Source organism: Nerophis lumbriciformis, linkage group LG07, assembly GCF_033978685.3.
Source record: "Nerophis lumbriciformis linkage group LG07, RoL_Nlum_v2.1, whole genome shotgun sequence".
NCBI classification, from domain to species: domain Eukaryota; kingdom Metazoa; phylum Chordata; class Actinopteri; order Syngnathiformes; family Syngnathidae; genus Nerophis; species Nerophis lumbriciformis.
This window is the reverse complement of record NC_084554.2, coordinates 7,762,618-7,773,592: the sequence shown is the minus strand read 5'-3', so window position 1 is coordinate 7,773,592 and position 10,975 is coordinate 7,762,618.

The window sequence follows — 10,975 nt, the reverse complement described above, 5'->3', positions numbered from 1 at the left end:
GCTTCCTGCGCGTCTTGCACCTTACTCACGGAGAGGCTGGCTCTGCTAGAGGGCCGTGTCCGCCAGTTAGAGCAGAGTAATCTCGTAACTTTAGATGTTGCGGACACATCTGCTAGCGTTAGCTGTAGCGAGCTAACTAGCCCAGCATGTAGTAGTCCTAAGCGGCCTACAAGCTACGGTGTACCGGTTGAGACGCATAATAGATTTAGCTCTTTAGCTAGTCCTACACCCCAGTCTACCGGGCACCACACCTTAGTCATAGGGGACTCCATCACCCGAAACATAAAGCTTAGCAAACCAGCCACAATTAAGTGCATCCCGGGGGCCCGAGCACCTGACATAGAGGCTAATCTTAGGGAGCTAACTCGCAACAGGCCTAGTAAACACGTACGACAGGCTAATCGCACCACTAGTTATGCGAATATAGTTGTACACGTTGGCTCCAATGACACTAGAATGAGACAGTCAGAGATTACAAAGAGAAACATAGCCAGGACTTGTGATCTCGCTAGAAAGATGTCCAGGCATCGAGTAATTGTCTCTGGCCCCCTGCCTGCGAGAGGCAATGATGAGAGATATAGCAGATTAGTCTCGCTTAACAAGTGGCTGGCTAGCTTCTGTAGACAACAGGGACTAACGTTTATTGATAATTGGCCCTCTTTCTGGGGCAAACCAGGCTTGCTGATGAGGGACGGCCTTCACCCTAACCAGGAAGGCGCCATCATCCTGTCTAAGAATATAGACTACTGTTTAAGTCACATTTGACTAACTACACTAGAGCAAGCCCGGTCACAGGCAATTACAGAGCCTGCTAGTCCGGGTGAGGAGTCAGTTAAGCTAGAACTAGCCAGCGCCAGGCTGGATAATTCCTGTACGCATAGCAATTTTCTTAGAATAACACACAACTCACATAATGTGTTTTCTGTTGTGAATGTGTCCGGGGTAGATATGCATTCTACTGAGGTGGCAAATCATGATGCGTTTAGTCGATCGCAGCATCAAGTAAACAATCTGAAAATTCCCGTCGTATCAATTCCTAGATATGGTCGAAACTATTTAAAGTGCACTACGTATAATAAACGCAACATTATTAATATTTCTACTACGGATAATTTAAACAAAAACTCGTCAAAACAGCCCAATACTTATAATATGGGCTTTTTAAACATAAGATCATTGTCTCCCAAAACGTTATTAGTTAATGAGGTCATTAGAGACAACAATCTTAACGTCATTGGTCTTAGCGAAACCTGGCTCAAACCAGACGAATTTTTTGCGCTAAATGAGGCATCTCCTCCTAACTATACGAATGCGCATATTGCCCGTCCCCTTAAAAGGGGTGGGGGGGTCGCATTAATATACAATGAAAACTTTAACCTTACCCCTAACCTAAATAATAAATACAAATCGTTTGAGGTGCTTACTATGAGGTCTGTCGCACCGCTGCCTCTCGATATGGCTGTTATCTACCGCCCCCCAGGGCCCTACTCGGACTTTATTAATGAATTCTCAGAGTTCGTTGCTGATCTAGTGACGCACGCAGACAATATAATCATAATGGGGGACTTTAATATCCATATGAATACCCCATCGGACCCTCAGTGCGTGGCGCTCCAGACTATAATTGATAGCTGTGGTCTTACACAAATAATAAATGAACCTACGCATCGCAACGGCAATACGATAGATCTAGTGCTGGTCAGGGGTGTCACCACCTCCAAAGTTATGGTACTCCCGTATACTAAAGTAATGTCCGATCATTACCTTATAAAATTCGAAGTTCTGACTCATTGTCAACAAACTAATAATAATAATAACTGCTATAGCAGCCGCAACATTAATGCCGCCACAACGATGACTCTTGCTGACCTACTGCCTTCGGTAATGGCACCATTCCCAAATTATGTCGGCTCTATTGATAACCTCACTAACAACTTTGACAATGCCCTGCGCAAAACCATTGATAGTATAGCACCGCTAAAACAAAAAAGGGCCCCTAAAAGGCGCACCCCATGGTTTACAGAGGAAACCAGAGCTCATAAATTATCATGTAGAAAGTTGGAACGCAAATGGCGCGCGACCAAGCTTGAGGTTTTCCATCAAGCATGGAGTGATAGTTTAATATCGTATAAACGCATGCTTACCTTAGCTAAAGCTAAATATTACTCAAATCTCATCCGCCTCAACAAAAACGACCCTAAATTTTTGTTTAGTACAGTAGCATCGCTAACCCAACAAGGGACTCCTCCCAATAGCTCCACCCACTCGGCAGATGACTTTATGAATTTCTTTAATAAGAAAATTGAACTCATTAAAAAGGAGATTAAAGACAACGCATCCCAGCTACAACTGGGTTCTATGAACACAGATACAACTGTATCTACGACGGATACTGCAATACAAAATAGTCTCTCTCTTTTTGATGAAATAACATTAGAGGAACTATTACAGCGTGTACGTGGGATAAAACAAACAACATGTTTACTTGACCCACTTCCTGGGAAACTTATCAAGGAGCTTTTTGTATTATTAGGTCCATCAGTGCTAAATATTATAAACTTATCACTTTCCTCTGGCACTGTTCCCCTAGCATTCAAGAAAGCGGTTATTCATCCTCTGCTCAAAAGACCTAACCTTGATCCTGACCTCATGGTAAACTACCGACCGGTGTCCCACCTTCCCTTTATTTCGAAAATCCTCGAAAAAATTGTCGCACAGCAGCTAAATGAACACTTAGTGTCTAACAATCTCTGTGAACCTTTTCAATCCGGTTTCAGGGCAAATCACTCTACGGAGACAGCCCTCGCAAAAATGACTAATGATCTACTGCTGACGATGGATTCTGATGCGTCATCTATGTTGCTGCTTCTTGATCTTAGCGCTGCTTTCGATACCGTCGATCATAATATTTTATTAGAGCGTATCAAAACACGTATTGGTATGTCAGACTTAGCCTTGTCGTGGTTTAACTCTTATCTTACTGACAGGATGCAATGCGTCTCCCATAATAATGTGACCTCTGACTATGTTAAGGTAACGTGCGGAGTTCCTCAGGGTTCGGTTCTTGGCCCTGCACTCTTTAGTATTTACATGCTGCCGCTAGGCGACATCATACGCAAATACGGTGTTAGCTTTCATTGCTATGCTGATGACACCCAACTCTACATGCCCCTAAGGCTGACCAACACGCTGAATTGTAGTCAGCTGGAGGCGTGTCTTAATGAAATTAAACATTGGATGTCCGCTAACTTCTTGCAACTCAACGCCAAGAAAACGGAAATGCTGATTATCGGTCCTGCTAAACACCGACATTTATTTAATAATACCACCTTAACATTTGACAACCAAACAATTACACAAGGCGAATCAGTAAAGAATCTGGGTATTATCTTCGACCCAACTCTCTCGTTTGAATCACACATTAAGAGTGTTACTAAAACGGCCTTCTTTCATCTCCGTAATATTGCTAAAATTCGTTCTATTTTATCCACTAGCGACGCTGAGATCATTATTCATGCGTTCGTTACGTCTCGTCTCGACTACTGTAACGTATTATTTTCGGGTCTCCCTATGTCTAGCATTAAAAAATTACAGTTGGTACAAAATGCGGCTGCTAGACTTTTGACAAGAACAAGAAAGTTTGATCATATTACGCCTATACTGGCTCACCTGCACTGGCTTCCTGTGCACTTAAGAAGTGACTTTAAGGTTTTACTACTTACGTATAAAATACTACACGGTCTAGCTCCGTCCTATCTTGTCGATTGTATTGTACCATATGTCCCGGCAAGAAATCTGCGTTCAAAGAACTCCGGCTTATTAGTGATTCCCAGAGCCCAAAAAAAGTCTGCGGGCTATAGAGCGTTTTCTATTCGGGCTCCAGCACTATGGAATGCCCTCCCGGTAACAATTAGAGATGCTACCTCAGTAGAAGCATTTAAGTCCCATCTTAAAACTCATTTGTATACTCTAGCCTTTAAATAGCCCCCCTGTTGGACCAGTTGATCTGCCGTTTCTTTTCTTTTCTCCTCTGCTCCCCTTTTCCTTGAGGGGGGGGGGGGCACAGGTCCGGTGGCCATGGATGAAGTGCTGGCTGTCCAGAGTCGGGACCCGGGGTGGACCGCTCGCCTGTGCATCGGCTGGGAACATCTCTACGCTGCTGACCCGTCTCCGCTCGGGATGGTGTCCTGCTGGCCCCACTATGGACTGGACTCTTACTATTATGTTGGATCCACTATGGACTGGACTCTCACAATATTATGTCAGACCCACTCGACATCCATTGCTTTCGGTCTCCCCTAGAGGGGGGGGGTTACCCACATATGCGGTCCTCTCCAAGGTTTCTCATAGTCATTCACATCGACGTCCCACTGGGGTGAGTTTTTCCTTGCCCTTATGTGGGCTTTGTACCGAGGATGTCGTTGTGGCTTGTGCAGCCCTTTGAGACACTTGTGATTTAGGGCTATATAAATAAAGATTGATTGATTGATTGATGTAAACAAACTACGGTGAGTTCAAGGACCACCAAAATTAGTAGGACAAAACGGCGCTCACCAAATACTCGAATCAGTGAAGCATGTTTGATACAAACAGTGTGCTTTATAACAATTAGGGAGGTTTGTGTAATGATTGTCCTCCAATACACTATTTGTTTGTGTACATTGAAATGATTCTGATCCTCATCTAATGACAGCTACAAGCAATTATTTTGTTGCTGAAAATAAAAAAAGTGTTAAAAAAGAGCCATAAATCCAAAGTCCAGAAGGCAGTTGCAGAAAGAAACACAACAGGAAGTAAAAGAGGGCCTACAGTGACCCCTGCTGGAATTATTAAGATAGTGGCAACAAATCCTGGAAATAAACTAACACCATAACCATAGCTAACGTTGCTAGCTAGAAAACATGGACATAAAACAAAATGAAAGTACATTTATACGAGGTGACGCTTGAGTGCGACGGCGTGCAGGACGATGAGGACAGTGGTAGATGCGATGCTCAGCTTTTCCGCAATATAGACAAAGCAGAAGACGAAGGCGACGATCTCTCTCTGCTTGAGAGAGACGATTCCCTCCAAGCTGCATGGGTTCCTCCTCCCGTGATATCGGCAAGGCATCGACAACGGGTATCGGTGCGGACGTTGTTTGACGAGCTCCATGGCCACGCCCACTATACGTCGAGGTGCGAAGTCCTTGCCGTCGGAATCTCTCTCTCTCCCAGTCAATGAGGCGATTCTCAATCTCCACCGCCAATGCGACGAGCTACTGCAATTTAATGTTGGCCCCCGGGTCTTGGCTTTGACAGCCGTGCTCTACATCAGTGGTCCCCAACCACCGGGCCGTGGATCGATTGGTACCGGGCCGCACAAGAAATTAAAAAAATAAAATAAAACAAATATATATATATTTTTATTATTAAATCAACATAAAAAACACAAGATACACTTACAATTAGTGCACCAACCCCAAAAACCTCCCCCATCTACACAAAAGGGTTGTTTCTTTCTGTTATTAATATTTCTGGTTCCTACATTATATATCAATATATATCAATACAGTCTGCAGGGTTACAGTCCGTAAGCACACATGATTGTATTTTTTTATGACAAAAAAAAAAAAGAAGGATAATAAATGATACAGAGGGAGGTCTCTAACAGCCTACAATGAAGAGAGCTTGGCCATGGCAGAATTCAAGCTGCAGGGCAAGGAGTTTGAAGTGCATTAATGAACTCATATGGTGAATATCTTGGAGAAAGCACACTGTCAGAAAGTGTTTTAGTCTGATCTTATTCTGACGCAGTTTTGAGATGTTAGATTTCCTGTGCTCTTATTTTGGCGATCTAGTCTGAGACGTCATTTCCTGTTTGTAGCGTTTCTGCGTAATATAGACTCTTGTGTAAACAGCATTGTGTGCGTTCCTGACTAAAATGTAAGTATACGTAGAATATAGCACGGTTATTAATGCTAAAATGCCTATAATGTGTTAGATGTAGCCTTAAACGAGTGTTTGTTCGCAACAATGTTTCTGCTTGACGACATAATTCGCCAGCTCAACTTTCGCCCTGTTAATACTTCTTGTTACACAGTAGTTACCCTATCCTACCACTAGAGGGCGACACAGAACACGTTTAAATCACTGTCTAAATCAACAGTGCTTATTCTCCATTCATCTCTTATGGACTGCTTTAATAGTCCATGTACATTTGTTTGTATATTTGTTTTATAACACATTGTAGAGTATATTATATTATATATACTATTATACATATTGTAAGGAAGGGATAGTAGTTCTTTTAGAGTTGGGACACAATGGACAGATTCCGGCCAGAGAATCCTTTAGTCATCTTTATTGCTGAAAGGTAGATGTGAATGCGTGTGTGTGTGTGTGTGTGTGTGTGTGTGTGTGTGTGTGTGTGTGTGTGTGTGTGTGTGTGTGTGTGTGTGGTCTAAACAAATAGAGAAAAGAGGAAAAAATACAATCCAATCATATACGCATTAATAGGCAGTAATATACATGTATATGCATACATAATATAACATAATATAAAGGTGTGGATAATGCATTTAACTATGCATGAACTTCAAACAAGTTTCTAAGCTTCAGAGCCATACATGGCGATTATGTGGTCTCTGTCGCCATCTAAAGGCCAAACTCCGCCATCGCAGTTGCAATGACGTTAAATAAACGCCATCAACGAGACTAATTATCTCTCAATTGACCCAAACACAACTGAACTTAGCACACGATGCACCAAACATTTGCAGAAGTAGCAAGGCACGACATTCAGTTCAAATGCTGTAACAGTATGTGACAAAACTTACATTTAGTCGTCAACGCACACAAGGCTGGCTGCCACCATTGATTGAAACCGGCTATTCTGACAAAGACGTACTTTAAAGGGGAAATGACGTCACAGATTGACCTATCAACTTAAAGACACAGGAACATTACAAAACTGGTTAAAGACACACAATAGGCTTTCGTACACACACAAAAATATGTTTTTATTAATTCTTTCTTTTCATTTATATATATTTTAATGTTGGAGCTTTCTACTTTTTCAGATTACATTTTTATTTTTTACAGTTTCATTTAATTTTTCCAAGTTTCGCATCTTTTTCAGATTCAAATCTGTTACGTTTTTTTTCCAGGTTCCGACTTTGGCCCCTTTTTACATAATATTGGATATGGAGAACATTCAAACACACCATTTGAATATAAAATATTGAAATTCAATGATTTGGTGCTTTTTCAAACTGTCAAAATGAAGTACAAAGAAAACTAAGCAAAAAAGTACAACAATTCTTCACAAAAATGAAGATAAATATAACCTCAGAGAAAAATGTCATCTAAAAAAAATTGCGATTTTGATATTGACAAGACTTTATTCAGCCCTTCAAAAACAGAGAGAAAACGTATTTTTCAATACAAAAATAAAGTTATAGACATTGTAAAACCATTATATTTGAGACATTAATGACTTAGTATATTAATCAATGAATTAATCTCTGCCTTCTTTTTATTCTGTCCTAACTTTTATTCACACGTTCATGCACATATAAACACATTTTATTCTTACTTGTTCAGTGTATTGGTATTTATATTATTATAATTCGGCTAAATTCTTTAAATTAGGGAAACAATAATAAATATTGATTTCACAGTTACAGCATGGGGATATGTGACCACCTTAAGGAGGATTTACAGTAAAAACATACATATACAATTATTTCCAATATTTTAGAGTCATTCTTACCAATACACTATTTGTTTGTGTACATTGAAATGATTCTGATCCTCATCTAATGACAGCTACACGCAATTATTTTGTTGCTGAAAACCGGAAGCTATTAGTAGACTTCCTGTACTCTGCTGATGGTAAACCACGTTCTGATATTGCTCTGCAAAATATTATATATTACACTAAAGCTAACGTGAGATTTATTGTAAGATACACAGTTATTTAATAGCAGTTGAAATGCTACGTTGTGGAATTTTCGTTTTGAATTAGTTGTTGCTCACGTCAGATGTATTACTATTTTGCACTGAAGTCGATATTATTTTCCCCCTGTAGACATCGAAATCAGCAGAGGTGTTAACCACATATTGTGTGTATGTGCGTTCTGATCACTCATTGCAGGTAATAATTGTTGCACTATGTGCGTTTTACGTGTCAAGACGTTCATATTTAAATTTGTATTGTTCGCTATTTTAACATGCGAACAACGTGGTTTGTCATATTCGCTAGTCACCACCAGAGGGTGCTAAAAGTCCATTTAGTTATTTGTGTCATGTATTGTATTTTGTATTTTTTTTATTTTCTATTTCATAAATATTTAAAAAAGGATGATGTTGGTTAAAAACTAAGTTAAAAATATGTTGTATTGAATTAATTGTAATACCAGTAAAGATAAAAGCAAGTTAAAACCACTATACGATCACACACGAAAAAAGTATACTGTTAAAAACCATTGTATTAAGTCACATCTGTAATTGCATTTCATGTAATTGTAAAAATATGAAAATGTTATGTACTTGAGCAGACTTCCTGTACTCTGCTAATGACATCGAAATCAGCAGAGGTGTTAACCACATATTGTGTGTATGTGCGTTCTGATCACTCATTGCAGCTACCAGTAAAGAACCACATCACCCAATCCAGCCTGTGTGTGGGTTCTTGGCGGGACGGGTACACAGCAGTTACATATATATGCTTTTATTATTAAATCAACATAAAAAACACAAGATACACTTACAATTAGTGCACCAACACAAAAAACCTCCCTCCCCCATTCACACTCATTCACACAAAAGGGTTGTTTCTTTCTGTTATTAATATTGTGGTTCCTACATTATATATCAATACAGTCTGCAAGGGATACAGTCCGTAAGCACACATGATTGTATTTTTTTATGACAAAAAATAAATAAATAAATAAATGAAGGATAATAAATGATACAGAGGGAGGTCTCTAACAGCCTACAATGAAGAGAGTTTGAAGTGCTTTAATGAACTCATATGGTGAATATCTTGGAGAAAGCACACTGTCAGAAAGTGTTTTAGTCTTATCTTATTCTGACGCAGTTTTGAGATGTTAGATTTCCTGTGCTCTTAATTTGGCGATCTAGTCTGAGACGTCATTTCCTGTTTGTAGCGTTTCTGCGTAATATGGGCCCTTGTGTAAACAGCATTGTGTGCGTTCCTGACTAAAATGTAAGTATACGTCGAATATAGCGCGGTTATTATTGCTAAAATGCCTATAATGCGTTAGATGTAGCCTTAGACGAGTGTTTGTTTGCAACAATGTTTCTGCTTGACGACGTAATTCGCCAGCTCAACTTTCAACCTGTTAATACTTCTTGTTACACAGTAGTTACCCTATCCTACCACTAGAGGGCGACACAGACCACGTTTAAATCGCTGTCTAAATCAACAGTGCTTATTCTCCATTCATCTCTTATGGACTGCTTTAATAGTCCATGTACATTTGTTTGTATATTTGTTTTATAACACATTGTAGAGTATATTATGTTATATATAATATTATACATATCCTGTTGTATTATTGCATATTATATTGCCTAAATGTATCCTAATCATTATTTGTATGTGTTCCCTTTAGACCACACACACCTATACTACAATTGTTCAACTTCATCATTAAAGAGTGCCTGAAAGCCTCTCTGTGCCCTACTCTCTGACCGGAGTCCTTGTCCTAAGAAGATATCAGACCAGCATTCCGCATCCAGAGTAACCTACTCTATCACACACACCATCACTTGAAGTAAATAGTAGTATTTCAGTTTGAGCACATCATTAAATAGTTAGTTTGACATTTGCATGTAGACTGGAGTAGTTCAGGCAATACATGGGCAATAAGATGGGATGTTGCTATGTGACAGGAAGGAGGTATATAAAACCGCTTCGGCTTCTCCAAGTTAGGAGTGCCACATTTGTTGGACTTGACCTCCTCCAGGAACTGCAGTTCTGTATGACCACGCTCGCTTGTAATAAAGCAACTTTTTGTTCAGTCAAGCGTCTCTGACCTCATTTTTGATCCAGCCGCACTGCCGTGTCGCCCTTCTGTCCGGACCAGGATGACAAGACCAGAAATACACGTCAAGTTCAGGTATTGCTGTGTATTGCTGATAGCAGAAGTAAAAGCAATATCAAGATTTTCTGTTTCATTTTGTGAGATAACCCAATGAAAACATTCTTTGGCGGAATTTGCGGCCCGCAGCTAATCTTTTAACGGCCCACGACACATTCTACAAATACTATATAAAAAAACCTAAGTAGTGGAATAAAAGAGGTTAAAACAGGTGAAATGTAACAAAGAAAAGTTGCATTGTTGATTCTAATAAAGCTGCCATGCAGGTTGTTTTCTCTTTAAAGCTGTCATTGCTCAAAAATAATGAATCAAACTCAATGTTATCAATCATTTAAACTATTCAAGGTTCCAAATACACTGTAAAAACTGTTGCCTGGATCGAACTCAATAAAAATAAGGCAACATTTTCCAAGCAATTTTTGCTAGTTTAGTCAACTAATTGGTATTTTGAGTAAGTAGAACTTAATAATATGCATTTCGATTTATGCAAAGAGATTAAGTTGCGTTTACAGAAAAAGCCAAGAAATGGAGTAAAATCAATGAAAAAAACATCAGCATATTAAACACACAAGACTTAATTAAAATAAGTAACATTTAGATGAAAAAATAATTTTTGTACTCATTTTTATTAATTTAGACCAACTTACCCTTTCTTTGTTTTGAAAATGGAAACTGCTTAAAATAATTACTTAGAATAATAATTAAAAAAAATCAAGACACATCAAATTCCAACCTTTATTAAATCATTACCATATAAAAACAGTGGCAATGAGCTGGACAGTATGAACAGTCAACATCCATATTTAGTGCATAGAATGCATGACCTCAACTTTTTAAAGTGCTGTAAAGAACACCTTCACAGTAGTT